This window comes from Sciurus carolinensis, chromosome 4, assembly GCF_902686445.1.
Source record: "Sciurus carolinensis chromosome 4, mSciCar1.2, whole genome shotgun sequence".
Taxonomy (NCBI): Eukaryota; Metazoa; Chordata; class Mammalia; order Rodentia; family Sciuridae; genus Sciurus; species Sciurus carolinensis.
In genome coordinates, this window is record NC_062216.1 from 86,516,000 (window position 1) to 86,531,631 (window position 15,632).

At 37.0% G+C, this 15,632-nt stretch overlaps 1 protein-coding gene and 1 non-coding gene across 2 annotated transcripts in view; one reads left to right on the forward strand and one right to left on the reverse strand.

Moving 5' to 3' along the window:
• The window catches only part of Aebp2 (AE binding protein 2), a 131,706-nt gene that overhangs the window by 88,582 nt on the left and 27,492 nt on the right, over positions 1-15,632 (forward strand). The window lies entirely within an intron of this gene.
• LOC124984108 (small nucleolar RNA SNORA72) lies at positions 7,137-7,267 on the reverse strand. Its single transcript, XR_007108569.1, has one exon. It is a non-coding gene; the product is annotated as a small nucleolar RNA SNORA72 (small nucleolar RNA).

Consider the following 15,632-nt stretch of genomic DNA (forward strand, 5'->3'; position numbering starts at 1 on the left):
TTTGGAGAAAACTTCAGAAGAATGAGCTTTGATGGAGAAATTGGTTACACTGAAGATGCTTATTAAACGTGTAAGTTTCAGAGGTAAGTGGTTGGAAGTATTCCAGTCTCCTTGCTTCCAGGGAGAGAAGAGAAAGTGTGAAAAATAATTATCTGGAAGAGTACATGGAGTAAGAAAATGTGATGGAACTATTTCAGATAGCATTGAAATAGCACACATGGTTTGTTGTCATAAATTTAAATAAAGATAACTCTTGTGTACTTTTCCCCCCCAGATATTATAACTGTGGGTGCAGGTGTGGAGTAAGTGGAGAATGGATTTTACTAGAACTGGAATTTTGTTAGTTAGAAATGGAGAGAAAGTGGTTGCAGGAAAATACATTGTCTGCAGATACCAGTTTGGTTGGGGAGGAGTGAGGTCATGGTAGTGAATTAGTGAAAAACGAAGAAATTATAGGTGGCGGTGGAGTTAAGAATTGTTGAACTCATTGCAACTGGAGGAAGTGAAAGGGAAAGGCAATAATTTGGTCCCAGAAGGATACTTGGAATTAAGATTTTGCTCATAATACATTAATTTCTAGCACAAGGATCTAGCCTATGACATGAGAATGGGTGGTTGAGGTGGGACTCAGCATATGATCATTAGATGTAAGGAAGTTAGTTGAGTAATTGAGAGAACATTCATCTTACATATGTTTCAGAATCACTAAGTGACAATAATTATAGCAGAGCTGAGACACTAAGCTTGGGAAAACTGTTCAATGAAAGTGAGTATGGGGATAGTTGCAAATGGTAATACTAATTGACTTTGTTACAGTAGGCAAAGTTACTTAACCACTCAGGTGTGTTTCCTTGTGTGTATAATGATGGGTCTATGACCCATTTTTTAAAAAATATTGTTTTAGTTGTTGATGGATATTTATTTATTTGCAGTGCTGAGAATCAAACACATGCTAGGCAAGTACTCTACCACCAAGCCACAAACCCAACCCATTATCCATTTTTAAAATACCTAGATTATAGTTAGGTAATAGAAGAAGCAAGAGTGAATTGGGAAGGGAAAGAAAGGAATTTCCCACCAGGGGAGGGATTTTCTTTGAGTATTACTTACCTCTGGCATCAGTTTAATGAATTCGCTGATTCAGGATGTTCTTCGTGATATGGTCACAGGTTATCACCCAAGTAAAAAGGCTCCTTGCCAAAATCATACTTTTCAATTATGAAAACTGATTTTGTTTACCATATTGCTTTTGTCTTTATATTTTTTGGTCTTTATTACAACGGTGAATATTTTAGCAGATCTTCACTGACTTGTTATTGGGTAAATAAAAAGACTTTCTATGGGATACAAATAGGATATGAAGAACTCAAACTATCTGTATTTGCTGATGACGTGATTCTACATTTAGAGGACCCAAAAACTCCAGAAAACTTCTAGAACTCATAAATTCAGCAAAGTAGCAGGGTATAAAAGTAGTACCTATAAATCAATCGTGTATCTATATACCAATGATGAATCAACTGAAGGAGAAATTAGGAAAACTACCCCATTCATAATAGCCACACACACACACACACACACACACCCTTACCCTTGGGAATCAGTCTAACAAAAGATGTGAAAGACCTCTACAATGAAAACTACAAAAGGCTAAAGAGAAATTGAAGACCGTAGAAGATGGAAAGATCATCCATGTTCTTGGATAGGCAGAATTAATGTTGTCAAAATGTCCATACTGAGGCTGGGGAGATAGCTCAGTTGGTAAAGTGCTTGCCTTGCAAACACAGAGCCCTGGGTTCGATCCCCAGCACCACACACACACACACAAAAAAGGTCCATATTACTAAAAGCACTATACAGATTTAATGCAATGCCCATTGAAATTCCAATGAGTTCTTTATAGAAATAGAAAAAGCAGTCATGAAATTCACTTGGAAAAATAAGAGACCCAGAATAACCTTAGCATGAAAAGCGAAGCAGGAGGCAGCACCGGGATACCAGACCTTAAAATATACTACAGAGCAATAGTAAAAACGGCATAGTATTGGCGCCAAAATAGACATGTAGACCAATGGTACAGAATAGAAGACAACAGGGACAAGCCTACATAAATACAGTCATCTCATACTAGACAAAGATGACAAAAACATACATGGAGAAAAGAACCTGTTTAACAAATGGTGCTGGGAAAACTGGAAATCCATATGTAGTAAGATGAAATTAAACCTCTGTCTTTGACCCTGCACAAAAATCAGCATGCAAAGTGGATCAAAGACTTAGGCACTAGAACAGAGACCCTGCACCCAATAGAAGAAGAAAAAGTAGGATCAAATCCACCATATTGGTTTAAGAACTGACTTCCTTAACCAGACTTCTAAAGCACAAGAAGTAAAATCAAGAATCAGTGGAATGGATTCAAACTAAAAAGCTTCCTCTCTTCAAATGAAACAATAACGTGAAGAGAGAGCCTAAAGAATGGGAGAAAATCTTTACCACATGCACCTCAGATAGAGCACAATCTCCAGGATATATAAAGAACTCAAAAAACTTACCACCAAAAAACCCAAATAACCCAAACAATAAGTGGGCTAAGGAACTGAACAGGCACTTCACAGAAGAAGAAATACAGTCTATCAACAAACATATGAAAAAAATGATCATCATCTCTAGCAATTAGAGAAATGTAAATCAAAATTAAGATTTCATCTCACTCTAGTCAGAATGACAGTTATCAAGAATACAAGCAACAATAAGTGTTGGCCAGAACGTGGGGGAAAAGATTCACTCATACGTTGCTGGTGGAACTGCAAATTGGTGCAACCACTATGGAAAGCAGTATGGAGATTCCTCAGAAAACTTGGAGTGGAACAACCATTTGACCCAGCTATCCCACTCCTCAGTTTATATCCAAAGAACTTAAAATCAGCATACTACAGTGACCTGCCACGTCAATGTTTATAGCAGCTCAATTCACAATAGCTAAAATATGGAACCAACCTAGATGCCCTTCAACAGATGAATAAAGAAAATGTGCCATATATACACAATGTGATATTACTCAGCCATCAAAAGAATGACTTTATTATGCCTTTTCCTGGTAAATGAATGGATCTGGAAACTATCATCCAGAGTGAAATACACCAGTTGCAAAAAACCAAAGGCAGGATGTTCTCTCTGATAAGTGGATGCTAACACAACAAGGGAGACGGGGAGGGGAAGATAGAAGTTCAGTGAATTAGACGAAGGGGAAAGAAGGGAAGGGAGAGAGGATGTGAATAGGAAAGACAGTAGAATGAATCGGACATAGCTTTCCTATTTTCATATATGAATCCACAACCAGTGTAACTCCACATCATGTACAACCACAAGAATGGGATCCTAATTAGAATAAGTTATACTCCATGTATGTATAATATATAAAATACACTTTACTGTCATGTATATAAAAAGAACAAATAAGAAAAAAATTAAAAAAATATAAAAAGACTTTCTAAATACCCCCTTTTTTTTCCCCCCCCGAGAAGCTAGGGATTGAAACCAGGATGTTGTGCATGCTAAGCAATACTACTCTACCTCTTAACTATATCCCCAGCCCTACCTAAAAATGTTTAAAGAAGCAGTTGATTATGCTTTATGTAAATATCGTATGATGACGGTACAAAATAGTGGTGATTCTGTATATTTTGTGTGAAGCATGGGCATTTACTAACTTTATATAACTAATTCTAATGGGTAACTAATTTTAATAGGAATTTCATAATATGTAACAGCCAGCGTGTGTTTTAAAGCTTATTTACAACAATATAATCAGTAGGAAAATTAATCTATTTCAAATAAGGTTTTAACAATTTGACCTTCACTCACTGCAGAATTTCACAGTTTTGAGTGTATTTATTTTTTCCTTTAGCTCCTAAAGAGTGATCTGTAAAGGAGTTTATACAAAGGGGTTGACTTTTTATAGATGTAGAGATCCATTAACCTGGAAAAAGATCAGTCCACAAAGCTCTCAGTATATGTAGTTCATGGAGTGGTTAGAAGGCAAAAAACAAAACAAAGAACAACAGATCTTTATCTGTAGATATTTCAGGTCTTTATGCTCATCTTTGACTTTATCTCTGGTATTTTAAAATTCACAAGTCTCTCAAGAAAAATTATAGGTGTTTAGTAATTGTTTTAGTCAGCTTTCTTCACTGCTGTGACTAAAGAACCCGATCAGAACAAACTGTAGAGGAGGAAAAGTATACCTGAGGGCTCACAGTTTCAGAGGTCTCAGTCTGTAGATAGCAGGCTCCATTCCTTGGGACTCAAGATGAGGCAAGACATCATGGTGGAAAGGCATGGCACAGGAGACTGAAATGGAGTGTGGCGGAGGGAAGCAACTCACATGCTGATCAGAAAGCAGAGAGATTCTGCTTGCCAGATACAAATATATACCCCAAAGTCATGCCCCAATTCCTACCCCACACCCTACCACTTTAGTTACCACTCAGTTAATCCCATCAGTATTAACCAATCATTTGATGACCCAATCATTTCTCCTTCAACCTTCTTTAGTTTTCTACATGTGAGCTTTTGGGGGACATCTCACATCCACCTTATAATAGTACTAAAGAATGGAGATGATATATTCTGTGAAAACAGCACAGGAGGATAGCTAACTTTGGAAATGCTAATAGAGTTCACAAAATGTATTTGCCTACTCCTTAACTAGAAGCTTTCATATGCATGCATAATTTGTGCATACTGTTTTGGTTTTGTGATTTTAAGTGTTCACTGAGAAATAATTGAAAAAAAAAAACAAAACTTTTTTTGTACTAGGGATTGAACCCAGGGCTGCTCTATCACTGAGCCACATCTCCAGCCCTTTCTATTTTTTATTTTGAGTTAGGGTCTCTCTAAGTTGCCCAGACTGTCTCCATATTTGGGATCCTCCTGCCTCAGCCTCCTGGGTCACTGGAATTACAGGAGTGTACCACCATACCTGGCTTGACATGTTTCTCTTTATCCTGTTTTCCATCTATCTTTCTATGATTATAGCATCCATTGATAATTGCAGTCTGAAACAGTTATTACCTTGGAAGTTTAAAATGGAAGTTTCTATTCTCTTTCTATATTTGTTGATATTTTTCCATATTCCCTTTATACTTTTCTTTTTGACATGCCACTAAGTTTTGTATTGTGTTTTGTGGTGCTGGGGATGGAACCTGGGGGGCCTTGTATATGCTAGACAAACACTCCAACCCCCAGCCCTTTTTATTTTGAGACAGGGTCTTGTTAAGTTGCCCATACTTGTCTCAAAATTACATTCCTCCTGCCTCAGCCTGCTGAGGAGCTGGGATTATAGGGATGCACCACCAAGCTTAACCTCATTAGTTTTTTGAACACTTTCTTTCTGGTACAAGGTGTTCTAGTCTCACCTTATACTTTGCCTGCTTATTGTGTATTTTCCCTGACCATTTTTTCCCAGGGAAACTGGCTTCCCTTTTAAGGGAGAAGAGGATGTAGAAACCGAAGATCTTGGACTAGGTATAGAACATTTCCATCATCCCCAAACATTTTTGTCCCAATATATCCCTTACTGGAACCTCAGGCAACCACTCAACTACTTATCTCCTGCCTCCATAGTTTAAGTGAAACTCACTTCTAAAGTTTTTTTTTTTTTTTCTGTAGGGTTTTATATTATTGAAGTCATTTTAAATGTACTCTTATGTCAGACTTCTTTTGCTCAGCATGTTTTGCTGTTCTTCCATATTGTATTTATAAGTATTTCATCCCTTTTTATTGCTGCATAGGATGCCTCTGTATGGATGTACACACCACAGATGACATGTAATGGACATTCAGATTGTTTTCAGCTATTACAAATAAAACTACCATGAACATTTGTGTGAAAGTCTTTGTGTGGACTTACGTTTTCTTTTCTCTAGGGGAAATATCTAGATATGAAATTATTGGGCCATAGGTAAGTATGTTTGACTTTATAAGATACTACCAGACTGTTTGCCCAAGTGCTTATACCACCTCCCCCATCAACATATTAGAATTTCAGATGCTCTGTCTCTTCCTCATCACTTGGTATTGTTTGAATTTTTATTTTAACCCTGTGAACTGATGTGTACTATAATCTCATGTTTTATTTTGTACTTCTCCAGTGACTAATGATGTTGAGCATCTTTTCATGTGCTTTTTGGGCATTAGTATGTCTTTTTGAAGTTACATTCATGTTCTAATCTTTCACTTCTTTTAAAAAATGATATTCTGAGAGTTCACCATATGTTCTAGGTATGCTTTCTTTTTGATCAGGCATATATATTGTGGTTTGCTTTTTCATTTTATTTTCTCGAAGTACAGAAATCTTTGAATCTTTTAAAGTCTTATTTATTAGTGTTTTCTTAATGGTTTGTATTTTTTGTGTCCTGTTTAAAGATGGTTTTGCTTACCTCAGGGTCATAAAAATTTTCAGTTATTTTATAAAATTTTATTGTTTTAACTTTTACATTTTGGTCTATGGCCATTTCAAGGTATTTTTTCATGTATGGAGTGAGGTATGAATCGGGGTTTGTTCTTTCTGTTTGGTTCCCTAGTCATCCTATCAGCCTTGTTGAAAAGATTTTTTTCCCCATGCAATTACTTTAAGACTTTTATAAAATACCCAGTTGGTAATATGTATGTGGATGTGTTTCTGTGCTACCTATTCTCTTGCATTGGTCTTCATTCCTATCCCTATTCTAATACCTCACTGTTTTAGTTACTGTAATTTTCAAGTCAATCTTGAAATCAGATGGTATAAGTCTTCTAAATTTGTTTTTGTTTTGTTTTTGTCTCTTCTTGTTCTTTTGCATTTTCATATAAATTTTAGAATCAGCTTGTCAGTTTGTACAAATAGATGATAGAATTTTGATTGGGGTTGTCTTTTTTTTTAAATAAAAACAATAATTTCCCAATACATTTAATGGCAACTGGTAGTCTCCAAATTTCCCTATTTTGGTTACACATTGTTTACACAAATCTGCACTGATTATTTGCAAGTTATAACACTAGCTATATTGTCATTTTTCTAAAGGTTGATCAAAGATAACCTAGAATCATAGCCATTATATGATCACACAAAATGATCATGTAATACATAAGATCTGGTTTATTACTAGCATTTATAAAACTAGACTAGGGAAAGAACTAGGTCTGGGAACACATGCTTGGTGCTAATGTAGTGATTGGTTAACATGTCCTGATTATTTCAAAATCAGAAGAACAAGAACATTTACAATTGGGGTTGTCTCTAATCTTCTCTTTTTGGGAGGGAGGCAGATACTGGTGGATTGAACCCAAGTGTGCTTTACCTCGAGCTTCATCGCCAATCCTATTTATTTATTTTAAAACTTACTTTTACAGACTGCATTTTGATTCATCGTACACAAATGGGGTACAACTTTTCCATTTCTGTGGTTGTACACAATGTAGATTCACACCATTTATGTAATCATACATGTACATAGGGTAACGATGTCTGTCTCATTCCACTCTTTCCTTCTCCCACCCACTTCCTTTTTATTTTTTAAGACAGTCTTACTAAGTTGCTGAGGCTGGCCTTGAATTTGCATATCTTTTACCTCAGCCTCCTGAGTAGCTGGGATTACAGCCACCCTGCCAGGTTATAGTTTTTGTTCTTAATTTATCAAAAAGATAACTGCTTGTTTAAAGTAATAACAGTAACATGTTGAGTGAATATAACATATGGATAAATAAAATGAATGATTACATTGCTGTAACACACCAAGGGGTGGACCTTGTTACAAGCTACCCATACTACACACCAAATCATGCAGTGTTATTTGAAGACAGATTGGTTGTAAATGCATGTTGCAGACTCAAGGGTAACCACTTATTTTATTTGTGATATTGGGGATTGAACTCAAGGGTGCTCTTACATTGAGCTACATCCCCAGCCCTTTTTTTTTTTTTTTTTTTTTTTTTGAGACAAGAGTCCTACTATGTTTCTTAGGGCCTCTCTAAATTGCTAAGGCTGGCCTCAAACTTGTGATCTTCCTTCCTCAACTTTCCAAGTAACTGGGATTATAGGTGTGCACCACCATCTCTGGCTTTACCACTTAAAAAAAATTGATATGCTAAAAGAGAAGAAAGAGAAGATGTAATAGATTAATATGGAATGTTTCATTAAACCCATAGAATAAATAAAATAAAACAAAGAGCAAGTGCTATGAATAGAAAAGTTGTAAATGTGGTAGATAGGGAATTATATCATTAACCATCTCAAATATTAATGTTCTAAATATGCCAGTTAAAATATATACCTTGTCAGAGAGGATTAATAACACAAGACCTAGCTGGGTATGGTGTAATTACCTCTGAGAGGATGAGGCAGGAGGATCCCAAGGGCCAGTCTCAACAACTTCTCAAGATCCTGTCTCAAAATAAAACTTTAAAGGCTGGGCATGTAACTCAGTGGTAGAGCACTTGCCTAGCATGTACAACGTCATGGGTTTGATCCCAAGTATCACAAAAGAAAAGACCCATTTAACCTTGTTTTCTGGAAGAAACACACACTGTATACATAAAGTAGCAAAATCTTAAATCAGTGACCTTAGATTTTAAGAAAGAATGGGAAATTCAAGCTGTAATAAGAAAGGAAATTATTAGATAAATCAATAAAATAGAAAACAAAAATAATAGAGAAAAATCAATGGAACAAAAACCTATTGCCTCAGAGATCAATAAACCTGATAAGCCTTTAGGTTAGCTGTTTAGGAAAAAACAAAAAGAAGTCACAAATTAACCATATAAAAAATGAGGCAGATCATGTCACTACTGAGCCTATAGATATTAAAATGGTAGAAAATAACTGTAAACAGCTCTTTGCCAGAAAATTGAACTTACATAAGATGACCAGTTTCCTTAAAATTCACAAATTACCAGAGTTCACCCAAGAGGAAATAGATAATCTGAATAATAATGTGAATTTAATTTCTTAATAAATGCAAGTAAAATCATTTTCATAAAGAGAACTATAGTTCCCTGTAGAACATAATCAAATTATACCAAATCTTCAAGGAAAAACACAATACCAAATCTGTGTAAACTTTCAGGTGTTTTAATTTTCTTTCCCTTCTCTCCACATAATTAAATTTTGACTTTTCACAGGAAGACAGAAGTCTAAGGACCTTATTAAAATAGGCAGCGTGCACTTCTGTGCTTCCTGTTTTAACAGATACTGCTTTGAATTAGGTTTTACAATTTTTTCCTTTAGAGGTATTTGTGTGATTGGGCATTTCATATTCTTTCCAGGATCTCGTGTACCCATACATGGGTTTCAGGTGGCAGTGGGGTCAACTAAAATGTAGATTCCTTTGTTGGTGGCTGGGGAGTAGCTCAGTGGTACAACCCTTTCCTAGCATGTAGTAAGTTTGTGGGTTCCATCTGCAGCCCCACCAAACAAAACCCAAAACAAGTTGAGTAGTTTGGATTCAGACTGAGTCCCTTCCGTCCTCATAATTGTCCTCTCCGGAGGAGGCTCCCTAACCACGTTGTGTTCCCTGCCTGGTGTGGGAGGATGAAACTCAGACCATGGTTTCAGCGTTATTCTCTTTTTAATCTTACTCACCAAAAAATATATCCTCATAAAACTATTTTGCTTTCTCCTATTTACTGGTTCATTTCTGCCTTATTTTCTTCCTTAAATTTACAGTTTTTGGGAAAAAAGCCATTTTGAAATAATACTTAACAAATTTCTGAATTTAGGCAGTTTCTCAGTGTAATATATTTTGTGCTTATATTTTTCTCATCACAACAGCTTAGTTTTTTTATTCTTTGCATATAGAATTACTCATTTAGGACTGGATGTGGTTCAATGGTAGAGCACTTGCTTCACATGTGCAAGGCCCTGAATTCAATCTGCTGAAAAGACACATGTAAACTGTTTTTTTTTTTAAATAGACTAATAATTTATGAAAGCACATTTATCACTTTTAGTAGACCCAAATATATACATTGTCTTTCCAAGAGTATTTGAATTTATATTTAGCAATTGTTGTTTCAGTATGTCAACTTACTTAGAAATGACTCAGTTTTCTCTGTACACTTACAGACATACATTTATCTATTTATGGGTGCAGAGGATTGAACCAAGGGGTACTTTACCACTGAGCTGTTCCTTCAGTCCTTTTTATTTTTGATTTTAAGACAGGGTCTCACTAAGTTACTGAGGCTGGTCTCAAACTTGTGATCCTTTTGCCTCAGCATCCTGAGCTGCTGGGGTTTACAGGTGTGTGCCACTACCTCAGCTATTTATTTTTAAGTTATTATAAACTTACTTATGAAAACTGACATAGCAGACATGCATAGTTATTACTATTTCTTTGTTACAGAAAACCCATAAAAGTTGCTGTACTTGAAACAGAATGTAATGGATATTGTATTGTACATTCATTTATATATTTGTTCTTAGGTGTTAAATATCTAATAAAAATAATAATCTGAACTGGCCAGAAACCCAGGCAAAAATATATGCTGATAATTCTGAAGACATTTTCATTTTAATTAACTCAGTTGTACACTCATTTATTTATAAACCATTTTGAATAGAATTTCTTGAGGAATTTTGTTATATTGATATACTGGTTTGTAAAAAGACAGCTGAATTCAAATTATATTTAGGGCTATGGGCCAAAAATGTTACAGGAAAGCAGTTCATAGCAGCTTGATCCCCCCCCCCCCCGCCCCGTACCAGGGGTTGAACTTAACCAATAAGCCACATCCCCAGCCCTTATTTATTTCCAGACAAGTTGCTTATAACATTGCTTAATTGCTAATGCTGGCTTTGAACTTGGGATCCTCCTACTTCAGCCTCCCAAGCCACTTGGATTACAGGTGTGTGTCCCCACACCAAATTTAGTAACTTGATTTTTGAAAATCCTGTTTTACATATTTCCCCCCTTTTCTGTCTCAAATGAGTACAGGCAAAAAGATTAGCAGAAGGGAAAACAGATTCAGAGCCAAAAGCCTGAAATTAGGCAAGCTGATTAAATAAAAATATTAAACTAGGTGCATGTAACCAGAAAAAGGTCATAAAATGTCACTGTGAGTATAGTAATATTAGAAAAGTCTGTTTAAAAATTCAGACTGCCCAGCCAGGTGCAGGGGCACTTGCCTGTATCCCAGCAGCTCAGGAGGCTGAGTAAGGAGGCTCATGAGTTCAAAACTAGCCTCAGCATCAGCACGGTACTAAGTAACTCAGTGAGACTGTCTGTAAATAAAAGACAATAATAGGGCTGGGTACGTGGCTCAATGGTTGAGAACCCCTGACTTCAATCACTGGTGCCCCACCCCTGTGCCTCCCCCAAAATAAATTCAGACTGCCCAGGAATCCTGGGGGAAGTTTACTTTGAAGTTTGAGTTGAGTTCTGCCCAAAGCTGTTTCCTGGACCCCCCCCCCCCACCTTTTTTTCCCAAATTCTAATACATATTGTAGCCAGACAGTATTGTAATAGAAACTCAAACTCATCTCTTAGATATAGTTAAGTAATAAATTTGGACCATTTTTTCAGAATGTGCCTAAGCGACTGGGCATGGTGGTGAATGCCTAGCAACTCAGAGGCTAGGACAGGAGGATTGTGAGTTTGAGGCCAGTCTCAGAAACTCAGCAAGACCCTGTTTCCAAAAATATAAAGGATTGGGGTTGTAGCTCAGAAGCAAAGTGCCCCAGGGTTCTGTCCCCAAGATTGTCCCCCCTCCCCATAAAAGAATGTGTTCAAGTGGCCTGTTGTTTGAAAAGACATTATACTTCCCCTCTGTGCTTTATGCACACAAGCATGCAAACACATATATATCCAAAGTATAAAAACAGTGTAGTTCAACACCTGTTTCTCCATCTCAACATACCAAATTTCAAAGAGCAGAAGCCTCAATCCAGGACGAAAGGGAGTTACAGACTTATCCAGGGCAGGGGATTATGGCTCACCCAAATGTTGATTCCTTACTTCAATGGAGGGTGCTTAGGCAACTTGTGCTATGATGGAGGAAGACAAGGGAGAGTTCCCAGAGTAAAGGGTCCCAGAAGCTGCTAAGGACAGTCCTGAGGTTCCTGATTGTGTGGTCAGCTTCTGTGGACACCAGTCCTCCTGGCTGGCTTGCTAGATTGTTACCAGACAGAAGTTCAGCTGTTTCACAATAGGGCAGGTAGATCAAGACAAGGTTTTGAAGCAAGGAAGTTGACTTGGTTTGAAAAGTCAGCTGAGGTGAAGATGGAAGATTCTCATTCAAAGTCCATCTTACCAGGAGACTGATTTAAGGCTGGTTTATAAAGGAGATGTGTGATTGCAGACTGGTAGGTACTTTCTCAGAGGTGGATGTTTGTAGCCAAGTGGTACATCTGATCCTAATGACCCAGCCATGAGATGCTTTGCATTTATGCAAGTCTCAAAGAGCAGGAGCTGGGTATGTGGCTCAGTAGTAAGAGCACTTGCCTAACACACACAGGGCCCTAGGTTCAATCCCCAGTACCACAAAATGACAAAAACCCGAAGATCAGGCTATTCTTGCCATTGATTAACTTGACTTATCCAGTTCCTGACATATTACACAATGGACAAAGAAGAGGGTAGCTGCCTCGAGGCCCTCTTGTTGATTGCCAAACTCATGGGAATAAAAGAAAACCTACTTTACTTGCTTATAGGGAAAGATGAGGGTCAGGTGAGGTTAAACAGGGAGCCAGCCATGAGATCTAATCTCAATACCCAACTTCAGAAAATGCAGGGAAACCTGTAGGAACTGGTACTAAACTTTATATACAGCAGAGTGAACCCTAATGTAAATTATAGACTTGTGTACCACACTTAATGCAAGATGATAAATTAGGAAAAACAGAGGCAACTGGAGAAAGTTTATGGGAACTCTATACTTTTGCTCATATTTTCTGTAAGTCTTATAATTTGCTCTAAGAATAAAGTCTATTATTATTAAAAGCAACTTTGACCCAAGCCCAGGTGGACTGTGATCAATGGAAGTTGACTTGATATGTCTTAGGAAAGGCAAAGAAGAGAGAGGAGAGTCTTGGAGCTTATAAATACAAGCAGCACTGGCAAGAGGGAAACAGTAATCAGAGGATAGACTTTTAACCTATATGCTATTGCCTCCAAGATGCTGTAAATCTCTGCTGTGCTTCCAACCTGGAGAAATATAAGGAAACATGATTCTGCATTGAGTGTCAGCTAATTTAGTTGGCAGAGACATTTGGAGTCAACTGCAGATTTGTGTGTTATTACTTCCCTCAATCTAATTGAGTCAACAATTACCCTCTAAGCACTTTTTAGGACTCCTGTAGTCAATTGGTATTATTAAATAGCTATTGATTCTCATATAAGGACTTTCTGCTTTCTATCCAAGTAAATTTCAAGGAAACAAGTATTTTTTTCTTAATTCTAAGATTATTTTACCATATTGAAGCCATTGGACATAACATTAGCCTTTTTTTTTTTCTTTCTTTCTTTCTTTCTTTCTTTCTTTCTTTCTTTCTTTCTTTTTATTTATTTATTTTATTTTATTTATTTTTTTGCTGTACTAGGAATTAAACCCAGGGGCATCACCAGCCCCTTTAAAAAAATATTTTGAGACAGTCTTGCAAAGTTGTCCAGGCCAACCTCAAACTTAGATCCTTCTGCCTCAGCCCCTGAGTCCTTGGGATTACAGGTGTGGGCCATTGTGCCCTGCTAGCCTTTTATTTCTAAGTGTGTGTGACAATAGTGATACAACAGCACACTTGTGAAGGTGAGTTCTAGCAGCCAAGGTCATTGAAATCACCTGGGAACTTTGCCAAAGGCTGATGCCTAGTTCTACTTCTAGAGACTCTGGTTTCTTTGGTCTGGAGAATAGACTGAGTATCAGCACTGAGCCAGAAGGCCTTTCATGGTGGGAACATCTTTAGTTCCAGGCAGTTTTTTTTTTTTTTTTTTTTTCCTTTTTGGTACTGGGGATCAAACCCAGGAACACTTCACCACTGAGGTCTATCCCCAGCCCTGTTTATTTTTTTTTGAGAAAGGTTCTCACTAAATTACCCAGGCTGGTCTTCAACTTGCCCTCCTGCCTCAGCTTCCCAAGTAGCTGGGATTATAGGTGTGTGCTACTAGCCTACTTAAAGACACAAAAAAAGAGAATACTAGAAAGTATTAGAAGACGAACAAACAAGTCCAATACTGCTTCTGTTCACCAACTAAATATTCATATACAACATGTATGCCAAGATCTACCAAGACTTTCAACTTCAGAAAGCACATAGTAAGTACCCTAAAGAGCAAATAAGTAAATATCTAAACATATCGTCAGTAGATTTCACTTAGCCAGGTCACTTGAGATCACCTGGCCAATGAACGTGACAGAGAATCCTTGAATTGAAGGACAGATTTCCAAGAAATATAAAAGAGACCAGGACATCTTATTTCACTATAAGGCTGGAAATTAATAAATATGTTATATATTTGAGGGAGAAATTTTTTTCTTGTGGTGCATGGGAATTGAACCTGGGGCCTCATGTATGTTAGGCAAGCTCCCTACCATTGGGCTACTTCCCCAGTCTTCAGGGTGGGATTTTTTTTTCTTAATTGAAAAGGAGTAATTAATCATTGAAAACAATACTTCCAAGCCAAAGTGCTTTGCCAAGCATCATTTGCAAGGCAGTTTTTATTTTATTCCCATAGGTTTTAATTAGAAAAAGGTGAGTAGGTATGCATTTACTTCATGATGCTCAGTAATAAGGCAATGTTTCATTTAATTTTATAAATGGTATTAATTCACTTTTGGTCTTAACCTTCCCACACCTAGTAGGATTAGTGGAAAATTCAGTTTAACATGATTTAGAAGGAGGGAGTTCTCTGTCTTGTTATTTGGGGTGAAGTCTTCACATCTGTTTCCTTATGATAAGAATTAGAGATATCCTTACCCTATGTCCATGTATGATTACGTGAATGGTATGAATCTACATCATGCACAACCATAGAAACAAAAAGATGTACCCCATTTGTGTAGAATGAATCAAAAGGCAGTATGTATAAAAAACAAAACAAAACAAAAAAAACGGACAGATGACCTGGGTGCTGTGGTGGATGCCTGTGATCCCAGTGACTCAGGAGGCTGAGGCAGAATTGCAAATTGGAGGCCAGCCTCAGCAACTTAGAGAGGCCCTAAGCAACTTAGGCCCTGGCTCAAAAATAAAAAAACAAAAAGGGCTGGGGATGTAGTTCAGTGGTAAAGCACCTCTGGGTTAAATCACTAGTACCTTCCCCCGCAAAAAAAATCTAGAAACTTGAATTTTTTTCTCTATTGTGTTTAACATAATAAATCTTTTGTTCATTTGTGTAACTAGACATAAAAGCAAGAAAATGCAGACATCAGCAAATCTACATTTTTCATACTGCAGAATTATAAAATCTAAGCTTTAATGTAATTCACTAGATATACATTTTAAATGTGTATTTTTGGATTAGGTCAGTGATACTAACCACTGGTTCCTCAAGGATGTTTAGAAGCGTGGGGCATTTTTGATTGCATCAATACCAAAGGGTACAATTGGCATTTAGTTTCCTAGAGCTGAGGATGCCACTGTGAATGTCCCACTGTAAATGCCA